The 16957-nt window shown below is 41.4% G+C and overlaps 1 protein-coding gene and 1 long non-coding RNA gene across 4 annotated transcripts in view; one reads left to right on the top strand and one right to left on the bottom strand.

Annotated features, from left to right (window-relative positions):
- Positions 1-12081, bottom strand: part of LOC132392328 (uncharacterized) — a 52522-nt gene extending 40441 nt beyond the window's left edge. For all 3 annotated transcript variants that reach the window (XR_009511491.1, XR_009511492.1, XR_009511490.1), the window contains exons 1-2: positions 11964-12081; positions 9938-10038 (exon numbers count right to left, since the gene is read on the bottom strand). This is a non-coding gene — a long non-coding RNA (uncharacterized LOC132392328). The remainder of the gene's footprint in view (positions 1-9937; positions 10039-11963) is intronic.
- LOC132393122 (E3 ubiquitin-protein ligase Midline-1) overlaps positions 1-16957 on the top strand; it is a 393698-nt gene that overhangs the window by 123005 nt on the left and 253736 nt on the right. The gene's annotated exons all lie outside the window — the stretch shown is intronic.

The raw sequence follows: 16957 nt of genomic DNA, 5'->3' as shown, positions 1-16957 counted from the left end.
TCCAAGCATTAAGTCCCCCCTGGGAGAAGAAGGATTTATACAACCATCCCGGCTGGGGCACAGAGCGGATAGCAGCTGTGGCCGAGAATGAGCTGTGCAGAATCCTTGGCTTTGAAAAGCATGTTAGCCTGGCTCAGCTGCCCCTGTGCAGAAAGCTATTTGGAGTTATCCGTCATTTGTCTCCCGCAGGGAAAAGGCGAGTATGTGACTCTCTGTTTATCTGCTGGGATCTCTACTTGCTATAGACGAGGAGTGGAGGACAAGGGGAGTGGAGATTGTAATCCAAGGCTCACAGAGCTGTCTTGAAATACGTAACACCCTCTATCCAGAGGCTCTTTGTAGATCAAAGGGGCCAGAGTGGAGTCAGCGAGGCTGGATCTGAGAAAGCTGTTGACACTCAGAGTTCTCCAACTCAGACCCATCTATGGACAAACAAGAGAGAATCTGCAGATGCTGGAAATCTGAGCAACACACACAAAATGCTGGAGGAATTCAGCAGGTCAGGCGGCATCTAGGAAAGGAGTGCAGTCGACGTTTTGGGCCGAAGCCCTTTGGCAGGACTGGAGAAAAAAAGCTGAGGAGTAGATTTAAAAGGTGGGGGGAAGGGAGAGGTGAAACCTGGAGGGGATGAAGCAAAGAGCTGGGAAGTTGATTGGTGAAAGAGACAGAAGGCCATGGAAAAAAGAAAAGGGGGGAGGAGCAACAGAGGGAGCTGATGGATGGGAAGGGAGATAAGGTGAGAGAAAGAAAAAAGGATGGGAAATAGTGAGGGAGGAGGTTGGGGGGTGCATTACTGGAAGTTTGAGAAATCGATGTTCATGCCATCAGGTTGGAGGCTACCCAATTGGAATATAAGGTGTTGTTCCTCAAACCTGAATGTGGCCTCATCACGACAGTAGGGGAGGCAATGGGTGGACATATCAGAATGGGAATGGGAAGTGGAATTAAAATGGGTGGCCACTGGGAGATCCTGCTTTCTCTGGTGGATGGAACGTAGGTGCTTGGCGAAGTAGTCTCCCAATCTACGTCTGGTTCCTTCAGTTTAAGTGGGGCCTCATCCTGATAGTGACTTATCCTACCTATGGAGCTGTAGACGTTGAGTGAGAAATATGATTTATTATAGGCTGGATATTCAAATAAGGTACAAAGTTCTCATTTAGTGAGAGGAGATGAGGCGTTGTCTCACATGGTCATGGAAACACAAGCAGCTAACTTTAGGACAGGAACATGGAACACTAGGAGTTTGCCATTAAGCATCAGTCACCACAGTGTCAAAGGCTCAATCATTATAGTCTGGCAGGTGCCCGAGGACACAAATATATTAATTACAGTGCAGGCTGTTTCTTGCACATTCATTAGAGAAGAGTGGCATTTTTAGTTGTTTAGCATCTGGTAACTGGCCCTCCATAATTAGCCTCATTTTTGAAGAAAGGATTCATATCATTCCTCTCGGGGCTGAGCGCAGCACAATCCTGAAGACAAGTTATCTTCATGACAATTTCTTTTAAATAAGGACCCAGGTGCAGAAGGGAGGGGGCTACTGGCCAGAAAAAAAAAACTCTTTTCAAATTTGGGGACCATTCCCTCACTTTCAAGGACTTTTCATCTCATGGTCTCAATATTTATTATTATTATTATTATTTTTTTTGGATTTGAACAGTTTGTTATCTTTTGCACACTGGTTGAATGCACAAGTTGGTGTGGTCTTTCATTGTTTCCATTATGGTTGTTATTCTATTATGGACTTATCGAGCATGCGTGCAAGAAAATGAATCTCAGGTGGCATATAATTACTTTGATAATAATAATATGTTGAACTTTGAACTTGCCTTGAATGTGTGTTAAGAATTCTAAATGTGCAACTATCACTTGGCACTCCTCTTAGAATAGCCTCACCTGAAATCTCTGCATCTTCTGGGCAAATCTCATTCCAGCAATTAATTTGTGCAGAGCAAGGCCCCGCACAATCATTGAGAGAAATTTATTTTTATCCAGTGAGAAATATTAGGCAGAATACAGAGTAGGGCTGGGTCAGGGCAGCTGCATTGGAGGTAGTGGAATAGTGGGGATGAATTTCTTTGAAGCAGTGTAAGTTGACCCTTCAGAGTATATAGAGGAAAATGGAGCTTTAAAGACAGTAGCTCTAATTGTGCTCCAGTTTTTCAGGATTGTGCAATAATGTCAGCTCAGCTTAAGCATTCATTTCTGGGAATGACATTTGAACTCAGTGACTGACTGACTGAGGCAGGAGGGGAACAATTCCACTAAAGCAGCACACCTTGGACCACTAACTCTGTGCCAACCAGTACCAACCCTACCTTCCTGACCCACAGTCTTCTCTGCTTCTCCCAGTTTCCACCACACCTACACAAACCAGGGGCACTTTACTGTGGTCTATTGACCTACCAACCTGCAAGCCTTTGGGATATGAGAGGGAATCCACATGGTTAGTGCCGATGCTTCTTCAGCTCTGAATGTTTCTCCTACAGTAGAGGCAGATGGAAAAGAATAGGAAACTCCAAAGCCTAAAAGTGATCCAGACAGAACTAGGGTGATGTTGAAATAGGAACACTGAAATGATGGCTGAACAAATTCTTAAACTAATGCAGATACAGTTCTACAAAATGTTCCTACGCATGTACTTACCCAATTCCACTATTCTTTTTTTCAATCTTTATCATCTATAAATTCTTTGATAATTTTATGTTTCTCTCACCATCACTTTTTTTTCTGCCAGTTACTTTACCCCTGTCTCTCTGGATACCAATGCTTCTCCTTACTCCATCAACATCTGTCAAGTATTTAAATACCTTTGTCAACATAGAACAATGGCCGCTCTGCTTACACCTTGCTTTTTTTTAATTGGCCTTTGCTAAGTTACCAATAACCCAAGTGATCTTCTGCTCCACAGAGTCCCAAGCGGCCCCACTTGCTTTTTAAAACTGGTGCATTAAGTCCACAAGGAACTGTCTCCAACTTATTCCATCATCTCCCGCTCAGCAGACAAGTTCCAACAGGTCGCATTCACTTTTAAAACTGGCACGTAAACTCCAGAAGGAACTGTCATGATGTATTTAATGTAATATTTATTAACAAAGCTATGGTATTAGTGGATAATTTTGAAAAAAAGTTTTCCCTGAAGTTTGAGTGATCTTTGTGCTGTACACTTCCCTATTGAAGATTTTGATTGCATTCGTTCAAGGAGAGAGATGAGCTGAGCCAAATGACTCAACCAGCATTCAGCAACAGTGATGTTATCCAGCTGCCTAGGTAACCAGTCATATTGAAAAATTCATATAACCAGCAAACCCGGAAGAAGAAAGTATAATTTAAGCTCATATTTCAAAATAAAGACAGAATTGGAAATAAATATTGAATATTATACACTATGCTAAAGTAACAACTAAATATCATGACTACACTTCTTAGAAACACTTCAAAAATAATTTTAAAATATCTGAAATATTAATTTGAGGCAATTATGATCTCCAGACATAAAAATTGTCTCTTAGAGTTACAACATTCACTAATCAGTTATGATGACTTAGTGCTTCATGCAAAACTCAATTAGACTTCATGCATTAAACCACTACTTTTTCATGGAATTGTACCAAGAGAATAGTTCAGTTAGAACTTAGAACAGTACAGCACCAGAACAGGCCCTTCGGCCCACAATGTTGTGATAAACCAATTAAATTTGTAATCAAATGGCTAAATAAACTAATCTCTCAGGGAACATAGAACTGTTATACTTGTAACTCTGAAACTAATCAAAAGAGAATCGCAGGAGCTGGGAATACTTGGGCGTTTCTTTACGGAGGCGCTCACGTACGATGTGGCGGTGTAATGACGTATGCCATTCACATACTTCTTATGTATTGAATTATGTAAACAATGCTTAATCAAACAATATATTTTCAATATTAGTCAAATATTACTGACATATTAAATATACAACACTCATCTCAGCTTAGCTATAATCTCCAGCTCAATAGAGAATTATAGGTTGCATCTCAATTTATTTGACAAATTGCTCTCTAGTCTCTAGTCATATGTACTCTGTGTGTGTATATATGTATGTCTGTATGTGTGAGACTTGTAGCCATGTTCTGTGGCATCCTCCATGATATATATATATATGTTATAGTTATATATGGTTATGTGGCAGTTGTAGGCGTTGATTCTAGGACTGCAGGAAGTGTTTCAGAGAGCTCTGGACACTGTTCTCTAACAAGTGACTCTTCTCTCCTCAGCTGCTCGATGTGTGGTCTCTAACTGAGATCAGACATAATGTTCACCGTGTAGGAGAGTGGTCTAGATCTGTCTTTAATCTTTCCAACTATCCACTTTTGATAGTCTCTGTAGTCCCTCTCCAGGACTACTCGTCCAGCAGTGAAACATCAATCCTCCTTACTTCAGGAGCCTTCTATTTGTCTCAGCTGCTTGCCCTGCTTGTTGGTTCCCAGATTGCATTTGAGAAGATTCCAGCATGAGCACAAGGGATGACCCAGGAACAGCATGGCTGGTGAGTTGTTTGTTGTAAAGTGTGCTGCTCTCGGCATGTTCTGGACAGTTTGGCATCCTGAGCAGTGCGTGCCAAGCTGCCTGAAATGCTGATCTATCCCAGGCCACCAGAGAAAGCCTTGAGCTAACACTTTCATTTTGGCCATGCCTAGATGACTGGCATGTAGGTCTCAGTTTGGATTGTACAACACATTCTCCACATAAGGACACCTTCATCCCAGCACTGGTAGAAATCAGGAAACTAGAATTTCTGCTGCACGTTCCCACCTTTTTGTGTTGCCACATAGACCTAAGACTGTGTGGAGTCTTTTCTGGTTTCCCTCTGGATTATCTCTGCAGTAAAGAGGGAGACTTTCAATTTGCATTAGGGAGAATACATCGAGAGGAGTGTCCTCTTTTGTAAATGTTTCAGGTATTTCCTTTTCCAAGGGTAAACGGGACAATCTGTCAGCATTTCCCTGACTAGTCGTCCTCTTGAATTTGAGCTGCAAGAAGCAAAGCCTATCTCTGCATTCAGGCTGCTGTTATTTGGAGAACATTTCCGTGATTTGAAAATGGGCATCAATGGTTGACAAACAGTAATGAATGTAAACAAGTACTGGTTAATCAAGGCCTCCCTGTCAATCTTTGCAGCAGTAAGGAAATGTGATGCGAAGGCTATGGCGTGTTAACTTCCACTACTCAAAACATGTGACATGACTGCACCTATACTGTAAGACGAGGCATCACAGACAAGCTTCACTGGATGACGTGGATCTTAATATGTGAATAGTGTCTGACATCAACACTGCTTGAATTTTCTCAGCACACTAGTGCATGTTGTGATCAAGTGATGCTTGTTTTAAAGAATTCACATTTGTTGCATTGTGAGCCTATAATCTTCTAATCTTTTCAACAATGTCTTTAGATTTTCAACAATTTCTTTGTCTTCCTCATTGGTAACAATGATGCCATCTGGGTAACACTGAGTACTTGGGAAGCTTTTCAGCACCTGGTCCATAGCTTTCTGCCAGAAAGCAGGTACTTCAAAGATAAGCCTATCGTAGTCATAAAGCCCTTTATGTGTGTTTATGGTGGAAAACACTTTGGAATCTTCTTCCATCTCCACCTGTAGGTAGACCTCAGCTAAGTCTACTTTGCAAAGATATCCTCTCTCCTGGACAGAGGGTATTGACCTGCCTTCAGTACTTAAAGTTACCACAGATCCTGACAAACCCATCATACTTGGACCACTAGTGTTGCCCATGGACTCCACTCAACCTTGGAAAGAATTCCTTCAGCCTCCATGTGATTTAGCTCACTGGCTTCTTTATCGCGGATGGTATAAGGAACTGGATTGGCTTTGTAAAACTTGGGTGTGGCATTTTTGGTTTTTCAATGTCATCCATCAACACTGCAGTGGTATTATTGAATACAATTCTTAATTCACTTTCAATTGACTCTGTTGCAGGGGATGTGGCATGCAAGTGGTCGATGGATCTCCGCTCAAGTTATGGTTATCTCAATTGGTCACACCTCCACAGTGCTGGCCCTCCTACAAGCCCAAGGTGGCTTGTTAGTTGTTGTATTTCACTGTTGCAAATATCATTCCCACGGGAGTTATCTTTTCTCCAGTATAAGTTCTTAGATGTATATTTACAATGCCATTTCAATGTATCTTTGAAATGCCATTAAAACTCATTAATGGAATGACTGAAGTCAGTGTTTAATTCTATTTTAATTACTTTTCCATTCACTTTTGGTGCAAGCCATATTGCTTGTCTATTGTTAGTTTTCACATTGTAAATCTCAAGGCTACTCAGCCTTGTGTCACTCTCTTCATTATCATATTGTTCGTCAACAGCATGCAGACTAGTACTCATCTTGAAACTGCAACTTGACTTTTTATCTTTTTCTCTTCTTTGTGTAGTCCATTTATTTCTGTCTGTTCAACATGCTCTTTGTATGTGTCCTACTTTGTTACGCTTTCTGCAGGTTTTCCCTTTAGATCTGCATTGGTCTGCTGTATATAAGCCCCTGACAAAATGGTAACACAATTGGCAGTGTAGTGGTTAGCACAACGCTTTACAGTACAGGTGATCCAGGTTCAATTCCCGCTGCTGCCTGTAAGGAGTTTGTACATTCTGTCCGAGACCAAGTGGGTTTCCTCAGGGTGCTCTGGTTTCCAACCCCACAGTCCAAAGACATACTAATTGGTCAATGTAAGTTGCCTTGTGATTAGCTGGGATTAAAATTGTCAGATTGCTGGGCAGTGTGGCTCAAAGGGCTGCAAGGGCCTATTCTGTGCTGTATCTACAATTCGTTCAGCCAGACTAGTTTCTATTTAGATGTTGCAATTTTATTCATGCTCAGTTTCATTCCTGGCTGCAACTCAATTAATTCTCTGACTTCTGTTTCCATTGATATTGCAATTTTAACTGCTTTTTTAAATGTGATGTGTTTCAGTTAGGAGCTGTTTTGAATCAGAATCAGAATCAGATTTATTATCACCGGCATGTGATGTGAAATTTGTTAACTTAGCAGCAGCAGTTCAATGCAATGCATAATCTAGAAGAGAGAGAAATAATAATAATTATAATCATAATAATGATAATGATAAATAAATAAGTAAAGGTACAAATACAGTATACATATATTGAATAGATTTTAAAAACCTGCAAAAAAAACAGGAATACCATATATTAAAAAAAGTGAGGTAGTGTTCAAGTGTTCAATGTCCATTTAGGAATTGAATGGCAGAAGGGAAGAAGCTGTTCCTGAATTGCTGAGTGTGTGCCTTCAGGCTTCTGTACCTCCTACTTGATGGTAACAGTGAGAAAAGGGCATGTCCTGGGTGCTGGGGGTCCTTAATAATGGACGCTGCCTTTCTGAGACACCACTCCTTGAAGATGTCCTGGGTACTTTGTAGGCTAGTACCCAACATGGAGCTGACTACATTTACAACCTTCTGAAGCTTCTTTTGGTCCTGTGCAGTAGCTCCTCCATAGCAGACAGTGATGCAGCCTGTCAGAATGCTTTCCATGGTACAATTATACAGGTTTTTGAGTGTATTTGTTGATATACCAACTCTCTTCATACTCCTAATGAAGTCTTGCCTTCTTAATACCTACATTGATATGTTGAGACCAGGTTAGATCCTCAGAGATTTTGACACCCAGGAACTTGAAACTGCTCACTCTTTCCACCTCTGATCCCTCTATGAGGATTGGTATGTGTTCCTTTGTTTTATCCTTCCTGAAGTCCACAATCAGCTCTTTCATCTTACTGACGTTGAGTGCCAGATTGTTTCTGTGGCACCACTCCACTAGTTGGCATATCTTACTCCTGTATGCCCTCTTGTCCTCTCATCACCACCTGATATTCTACCAGCAATGGTTGTATCAAACAGCACCTATATAGATGGTATTTGAGTTATGCCTAGCCACACAGTCATATGCATATAGACAGTAGAGCAGTGGGCTAAGTGCTGAGATGCGTCAGTGTTGACCGTCAGCAAGGAGAATATGTTATCACCAATATGCAGAGACTGTGGTCTTCCGGATAGGAAGTTGAGGATCCAGTTGCAGAGGGAGATACAGAGGCCCAGGTTCTGCAACCTCTCAATCAGGATTGTGGGAATGATGGTATTAAATGCTGAGCTATAGTCGATGAACAGCATCCTGATGTAGGTATTAATGTTGTCTAGGTGGTCTGAAGCCATGAGGAAAGCCATTGAGATTGCATCTGCCATTGACCTATTGTGACGATAGGCAAATTGCTGTGGGTCCAGGTCATTGCTGAGTCAGAAGTTCAGTCTAGTCATGACCAACCTCTCAAAGCATTTCATTACTGTCGATGTGAGTGCTACAGGGTGATAGTCATTAAGGCTGCCCACATTATTCTTCTTAGGCATTGGTATAATGGTTGCCTTTTTGAAGCAAGAGGAAATTTCCTCAGTAGCAGTGAGAGGTTGAAAATGTCCTTGAGTACTCTCACTAGTTGGTTGGCACAGGTTTTCAGAGCCTTACCAAGTACTCCATCGGGACCTTCCACCTTTCGAGGGTTCACTCTCTTTAAAGACAGACTAACATCGGCCTCTGAGACAGAGATCACAGGGTCATCAGGTGCAGCAGGGATCTTCACAGCTGAAGTTGTGTTCTCCCTTTCAAAGTGGGCATAGAAGGCGTTGAGTTCATCTGGTAGTGAAACATCGCTGCCATTCATGCTATTGGTTTTGCTTTGTTGGAAGTAATGTCTTGCAAGCCCTGCCAGATTTGCCTCCAACCTCGTTTGAAATTGTCTCTTCACCCTTGAAGCAGCCCTCCACAAATCATACCTGGTTTTCTGGTACAGGACTGGGTTACCAGACTTAAATGTCACAGATCTAACCTTCAGCCGACGCCGTACCTCCTGGTTCATCCACAGCTTTTGATTTGGGAATGTACAGTAAGTCTTTGTAGGCACACACTCCTCCGCACAAGTTTTAATGAATTTAGTAACAACTGCAGCATACTCATCTAAGTGTGAAGATGAATCCCTGAATACAGTCCAGTCCTCTGATTCAAAGCAGTCCTGTAGGTGCTCCTGTGCTTCCCTTGTCCACACCTTCCTGGTCCTCATTACTGGTGCTGCAGTCTTCAGTCTCTGCCTATACTCAGGGAGTAGATGTGCAGCTAGGTAATCAGACTTCCCGAAGTGAGAGCATGGAATAGCACGGTAGGCATTCTTGATGGTGGTGTAGCAATGGTCCAGTGTGTTGTTTCCTCTGGTATTGCAAGTGATCTGTTGATGGTAGTTGCTTAGTGATTTTTTTTTGGCCTGTTTAAAATCTCCCAAAACGATGGTGAAGGCGTTAGGGTGCGCTGTTTCGTGCATGTTGATCCCATTGCTCAGATCATCTAAAGCCTGCATGACATTGACCTGAGGTGGAATGTAAAGTCCCATGGTAGGTAAAGAGGTCTGCACTTAACTGTGGGATATTCCAGGTCTGATGAGCAGAATTGGGACAGCATTGATATATTTGTGCACCAAGAAGTGTTGATCATGAGGCATACTCCTCCACCTCTGCTTTTGAGAGTCTCTTTAGACCTATCCTGATGGAATATAGTAAACCCGTCGATCTGAATCACAGCATCCTGTACGGAAGGGGTTATCCAGGATTCTGTGAAACAAAGGGCACACATGGTCCTAATGTCCCTCTGATTCAGCACCCTGGCTCTGAGATCATTTATTCACTAGAGACTACACATTTGCTACAAGATAGTCAGTATAAGGAGTTTAAAACCCTATTTCCTTAAACACACTGTCTACACCCTTGCTTCCTCCAAGGTATCCTACAAGGGCGCTTCCGATCATAACCAGTATTGTTTCCGTTGGTTTTAAGCAGCGATAGTTCATTTAAATGCATTAATACCTCTTTGTTGACTGTACTGACCTTAGAAGCTGTTGTGCATCTTAGTTATATAAGGCTGAATCGGGAAAATTTAAATGTATCCCTTGAGAGTACTGCTGCTACTCAAGTTGTGCCTAGGTGCCCTGGAAATGAAAAAAAAAATACACGAAAAAATCGTGTAAGATTAAACAAACTAAATGATCTCTCGGTGCATTATTAAGCATTTCTGAACTGAAAATGTTTGGGCTATTTCCTTATTTCAGCCACTTAAGCTGGAATGGAATTTCCTTCCTCCTGATTCCTTTTATGAACCCTACAATGTTCTGCAATCAACAATGGTTACAGTTCTAAATGTTGCTACATTACATTCATGATATCAGTGAAGCTCATTTTGGCTGGTTAGTCTGGAGCAGTTAAACTTCAAAGCAAACTGTATGCTTTCCAGCAGGAATGGCACTTGCTTCTTATTGACTATTCCATTTGCTCGGTGTACATCATCTAGTTATCCATATGCAATTGAACATCTCCATCTTTCCAATGTAACCAGCTATTTCTGCTTTGTATTATCATCTCTCTGTGTGCTCACTGTTTATGAACCAGTAAATTTTGTCCATTTTCTGTTTTTTTTAGTCAAACATCTTTCTCTCCTGAACAAACATGTGCTGTGCTTTTGTTTCAATTTGAGTCTAACCCCACTTCCAATTAAAAAAGTGCCGTACTTCAACAGGTAGGTAGTCATCTCGGGTCCATTTAAAAACTTCCTTATTGCCATCATTATGTTTTGTAACTCCAAAGACTAATTGACTGGAGCCGGAGATACTCATGTACCTTGTTTTTCTTTGGTGAGGTGCTTGCTTATGATGTGGTGGCATAATAACTGATTCCATTCACGTACTTCTTACATATAACCCATAATGAGTTGTGTAAGCAAACAAAGAATGGTTAATCAAACAATATATTGACAATAATACTAAAATATTACTGAAATATTAAATAACAAGTACACAGTTGGTTACTGACTTTGGCGAGTGTACTTGAGAAGGCTGAGGAGGAGTTGCCCTCAGCTTCACCGTGAAGTATTAGCAAACGTTAACAGTTGTACTATTCTTATAAATGTGAAACCTCAACCACTGAAATATGCTGGAGCACATTGCAGAAATACAATGAAACAAAGTTTGACAGTGAATCACATAAGGAAGGGGATATTGAAGCCTTGTCAGAAAGAGGCATTTGAGGAATGAAGAGGTTAGGAAAGGACACTCCAGAGCAAGGTCTTGGGCTACAGCATCAAATAAGAGACAAACAGTGAAAACATACTCACACTGAAAGCCTGAAAGGACATTATGTGATATGGAAAGTGCAATGATTTCTGGTATCTGTTTTGCTAAGAATCATATATGCTTTCTGTATAGCCCATTCCTTGGCTTTTGACACAGAAACAGAAAATACAGGCCTGTTTATTGTTCTTGTGGATTAACTAGGATATTTCTTTGTTGTAATTAGTCATAAAACTTTCTGCCTTTAAAAGGTGCTGGGTGTACTTGATTAGTGAAACTTGAATTTTTCCTGGTCCCAATCAGGGCTGTACTGACTGGGTTATTGTTGTGTAGCACATTGCCTTTTTCCATATGATCTCACTGTCCTGCCAAATGCACACTCCCAGTAATCAGGCCTCATTGCATGTCATAAACATGCGAAAATCTGCTGGAAAGATGCTGGAAATCCAGAGCAACACACACAAAAACACTGGAGGAACTCAACAGGTTAGGCAGCATCAGACCCTTTTTCAGGATTGAGAAGGAAGGCACATCTTCCCCTTTCCTTTTCAGTCCTGAAGAAGGGTCTCTGCCCGAAATGTCAACTGCCTGTTCATTTCCATTGGTGTTGCCTGACCAGCTGAGTTCCTCCAGCACTTTGTGTGCGCATTGCCTCATTGCATTTGCAGTGTTTCTCAAAGACAAGCATTTGTGTACTAGGAAAAGGGTTTAGCTAAGTTGTTAGGTTACGATAATTGAAGTTCTTGAAGAAAACTATTGTAATAACTCAAAATTGTGCAAGTTTTATTTACCTTCATTAGAGGATGACAGATGACCAACAAGAGCGAGAAACTCAAACCGTCTACCTTTCCTCACCGAGCCCCAAAGAGTCTCTCACTGTATAAACTGCCATGCAAACATGGGATTTCGTTAGCCTGTTAACTATTAACCTGTCCTGATGATAAAGATGAGCTTTCCTCAACCTTGGCTAAAGTTTGCTTTTTGTTTCCTGGTGGTCATACAAACCTCAGAGGTCAATTATTAACTCTTTCAAAGCCATATACAGGTCACTAAGTCCTGAAGCCATTTTAAAGCGGATGACTATTTAATACACTGGTGGTTTGCTTTGTTCTTGTGTGTGAGGTGCAGTATTAAGCGGCAAATTTTTTCATGTGCCATTTCAATTTGCATTGTTTGATTTTAAAAGGCACTGGTCACATTGTGCAGATTTGATGAGAATCGAATTCGGAAGCAGGAGTTGGTGATGTCAGGACCTTAATTGTCTGCTTGGAAACTCATCCATCAACCTGTCATCGCTGAGGTTGCAGTGTCAGGATCCTTTATGAATAAAATGTCAAGCCCCGACTTTGAGTGGAAATGAGTGCCCCAGCCTGCATTTACACCTCAGCCAGTCCTTTAATGTGTGGGCAAATATTAAACTGGGATTTGCGTTATAATGAACAGAGCAAAGGCCACAGCCTGCCAATGCCAAGTATAATTTTATTCAGTGACTGATTTTTGGCTTGGGAAGAGTTGCCTTCGTTCAACAGACATTAGCCTTCCGCCTGGCAACCTAAGTATTAAGCCCCACTGACCAGATAGGATATGTTTCCCAAAGCTTTCTAAAGATTTAATGAGCAGTGGCCTATTTCCAACAGAACCCAGGGAGACTCCTGTCTGCTGAAGTCATTTAGCAGTGCTTGCTGTCTCTGACTCTTTTACACACATTCTCCCAGGAGAGCAAGAAAGAGATTAGAATGTAGACATGCTACAAACGTAGTGATCACAGACTATAGGCTTCACTTCCTGAGGTTCCTGACAGCAGATTGGTTTCTTCCCCTCTTGCAGTGTGCCTGGAACTGCGCTCAGATTAGAAGCCGGTAAGATGCTTGTCTGAAAGGCCATTGTGATATATAAAGTCCAATGACTCCTGCAAAGGATCCAAACACCCTTGTCCATTGTGTTGTCTTTGTTCAGTCGCATGGATTTAATATCCACCGGACAAGGCACTGTTTCTTCTGGAAGGCTTTGCTGTGAGTAAGATTTTCACAGTTCGGCAGTATCAGAATAAGAAGTCATAACAATGGAAGTAAATGCATGTTGCAAGGTAAAACTGTGAGAAAGCATCTTTGAACTGTCTGTTAAGATACAGAATTTGCCATTTGATGAAGAAAAGGTAAAGCTGTCTTTGAGACCGCAGCTGTGTTTGAGTGCTTCCTGCTGCACTTTTAGCAGAATACTTACATGTGGTTTTGTGGTCTGTATTTGCCTCCTTTGTGTAACTCAGTGACAATATGATAGTCAGGACAAAGATTTTAGAAGATGATGCTGTCTATTAATCTATCAATCCTAAGTGCCTCCCCACACGGATATGTATGATAGAATAAATCTGTTGTATTGTGAAACATTTTAGCATAAATTCAAGATTCTCCTTATGGAATTTGGACTTTGCACTTCTTTGGGTTCTTTACATGCTATATAATCTTTGCTAAATAATTAGAACCTCGTGACAGCAACAGGGAAAAATCACTGGTCTGCGAATAGATGACTGTTCTTTGAGGTTCTGCATATACAGAAGTTCTTTATTCCTGGAAGGTGAAGAATAAATCAACAACATTATTTATTAAATGCCTCACGTTTTATTTAGTGGATGGATTTATTATCCAGGACAGAGCAAGCCTTTGTCTATTTAAAGGAGAGTTTTGAAATAGCTAGGGTAGACTCTATTAAATCTTTTATCAGATCCTTGACATGTTAAATCCCATGAGAGTATAAGCTAGGATTTCCCTATTTCTCTCTATATCAGCACTCCTTAAAGAAATATTTCACCTGTTCCATTTGTCACTGAACAAACATCCACTGTTGCTATTGAAAGATAATTCCCATATCAAGGTGCATTACTCCAAAAGTGTTCAGTGGTTTTGTTGCTTTAAGTTAATATGTCGAAGAGTATCTGAATTACCCTGTTCCTTTAAGATGTGTTCTTTTTAAATAAGAACTACAAAGATGGAGCTGCTTTCCAGCCTAAGGCTGCTGGACTCAGAAAACTCAGAGCGGGTACTCAGCTACAAAAATTAAACAACTATAAAAGCAGAATTATATAGCATCAGAATTGGGTCATTTGGCCCATCAAGTCTGCTCTGCCATTCTATCATGGCTGATTTATTTCCCCCCATAATGCCATTCTCTTGCCTTCTCCCGTTATCTTTTGATGCCCTTACTATTCAAAAACCTATCAACCTCTGCTTTAAGTATACTCAATAACTTGGTCTTCCACAGCTATCTGTGGCAGTGAATTCCCTCTGTCTGAAGAAATTCCTCCTCATCTCAGTTCTAAAGGGAGATCCTTGTATTCCCCATTCTGGTCTTTTACCTCTTCTTACAAGCCTATTACTTCTTCCTGGGTCCTCACCTGCTTCCTTTTCTCCTCTGGTCCACTCTCCTCTCCTATCACATTCTTTCTTCGTCAGCCCTTGACCTTCCCCACCCACCAGGCTTCACCTTCTAGCCAGCTTCCTTCTTCCTTCTTAGTCCTGAAGAAAGTGTCTCTGACTGAAATGTCGTTTTATTCATTTCCATGGATGCTGCTGAGTTCCTCCAGCATTTTGTGCTCTGCCCTCTCATCTTAGGCTACGTCCACACAACACTGGATAAATCCGTAACCGAAGCCTTTTCTCTTCATTTTTCACCCTTCGTCCACACTAAAACGGCATTTTCATCCCCTGAAACCAGAGCTTTTTAGAAACGCTTTCCAAAGTGTGTATTTTTGAAAATGCCAGATTGGCCGGATCAGTGTGGACGGGGTAACTGGAGACTTCTGAAAATGCTGTTAGACGGCAGCGTGCTATTTCATTGTTTTCTTGAACATAACCTAACAATTTCAGAGCAGACGGCAATGAGACTGAAGCCAGAAGAGTTAGAAATGTACTCACAAAATATTTTGACCCATAACTTACTGAATAAATAAGTATACTCACTTTGCCCTGTTTTCTGTCCTTGTTCGTATGAAGGTGGTTTACCTATTCAGCCAACAGCTGTCCGTTGTTTTAAGTTTTTCTAGCCTGTAACTACACAAACGTGCACTTTTAATGGTGAGAGTTGACACCAAACATGTCACTTGTTTTTGGTAGATGTGTCCTGTGCATGCGCAGGAGGAGGAGATCCGCTGAAATCTCTGTTTCAATGTGGATAGAGATATTTTTAAAAACACATAGTGTGGACACCTGTCATTTTTACGCGAAACCAGCGTTTTCAAAGTTATCCGGTCTAGTGTGGATGTAGCCTTAGACTCCCTCACATCCTCTCCCTGTACACTCCATTTGAATATTCGATAGGTTTCAATGAGATCCACCTTTTAAACTCCAGTGAGTACAGGCCCAGAAGCATCAAAAGCTACTCATAAGTTAACCCTTTCATTCCTGGGATAATTCTCATGAACCTCCCTGGGACCCTCTCCAATGCCAGCTCTTGATTTCTTAGATAAAGGGCCTGAAATGTCTCACAGTACTCCAAGTGCAGCCTGACCAATGTCTTATAAAGCCTCAGCAATACATCCTTGCTGTTACATTCCAGCCCTCTCAAAATGAATGATAACTTTGTATTTGCCTTCCTTACCACCCTCTCAACCTGCAAGATAAGCTACAGGGAATCCTGCGCAAGGACATCCATGTCCCTTTGCACCTCTGATTTCTGAATTTATTTCCCGTTTAGAAAGCAGTCCATGCCTTCATTCCTTCTATCAAAATGGACGACAGTACACTTCCCTGCATAGTATTTCACAGACAAAGAACGGATGGTATTTAATCCGGACGAGTGGGAGGTGTTGCACTTGGGATGCCATCGGGTGCCCGTACTGTAAAACTTTTCCCCATAACCAAAATAGAAAATGGATAACATGGTTGTGGGATAAGGGGAAGAGGTTTGAAAAGTATCTGTGGAAGACCTTTGGCCCTGAGAGAGGGTTGAATCAGGAAGGCACTGACAGAGAGGGTGGGGAAGTGGGTATTCTCACAACATAGAAAAAGGATCGAGATGACCACTGGAATTGCAAAAGCACAGAGAGCTGCAGACCAAGTAGCAGTAAGTGGGATTATAGTAAATGGGTGATTAGCATGGACATGGTGGCCAAAGAAAACGCTTTGGTGCAATATGATTCTGTGACTCTAAAAGGGTTCTCTGTTGAGGTCTGTGCACAATTTCCAAAAACATCTATGTTTATACCCACAATTATCAAAATAAATCAAATTTCTGTGAGTCCTTTTTAATGAAGGAAATTGGAGAGATACTCTAGCCTTCTGCAATTATGAAGCCAGTTTAAAACTCAGTGGAGAACGCTACAAGGGTCAAGTGAGGTATAAATGAAATGCTTTGGTCTAACAATGTTATACTATTCCAATCGACACACTTGCAGCTTTAACAGAACCCTCCCAAAGAAATACTAACCATGAGGCTGGAAATCACACATCTGGCCTCTCCAATAGATTTAACACCAGCTCCCTGGGTTCCCTAGAACCTCAAGAAAAGTAAGGATGATATTAATGGACAATAAGCCATTTAAGATGTGGGAGAGGGCTAGGAGGATAAGAATGAATTTCCCCAGGCCCCAAAAACAATCAGTTTCACTGACCTTCAGTACCCTCATCAAGCACTTGACGCTTACCCATTGCAGATTCAATCTCTATTTTATGTCATTCACTTCCAGAGAATCAAAGAAATAAAAGGGAATTCAATCTGGAGGTGCATCTTCAGGTAACTTCAGTTATCAGTGTCAGTCATCCCTCTGTGATACTGGCCCAGCCTGTTTTGC

Source organism: Hypanus sabinus, chromosome 4 (genome assembly GCF_030144855.1).
Source record: "Hypanus sabinus isolate sHypSab1 chromosome 4, sHypSab1.hap1, whole genome shotgun sequence".
Taxonomy (NCBI): Eukaryota; Metazoa; Chordata; class Chondrichthyes; order Myliobatiformes; family Dasyatidae; genus Hypanus; species Hypanus sabinus.
This window is presented reverse-complemented; position numbering and strand designations above follow the sequence as displayed.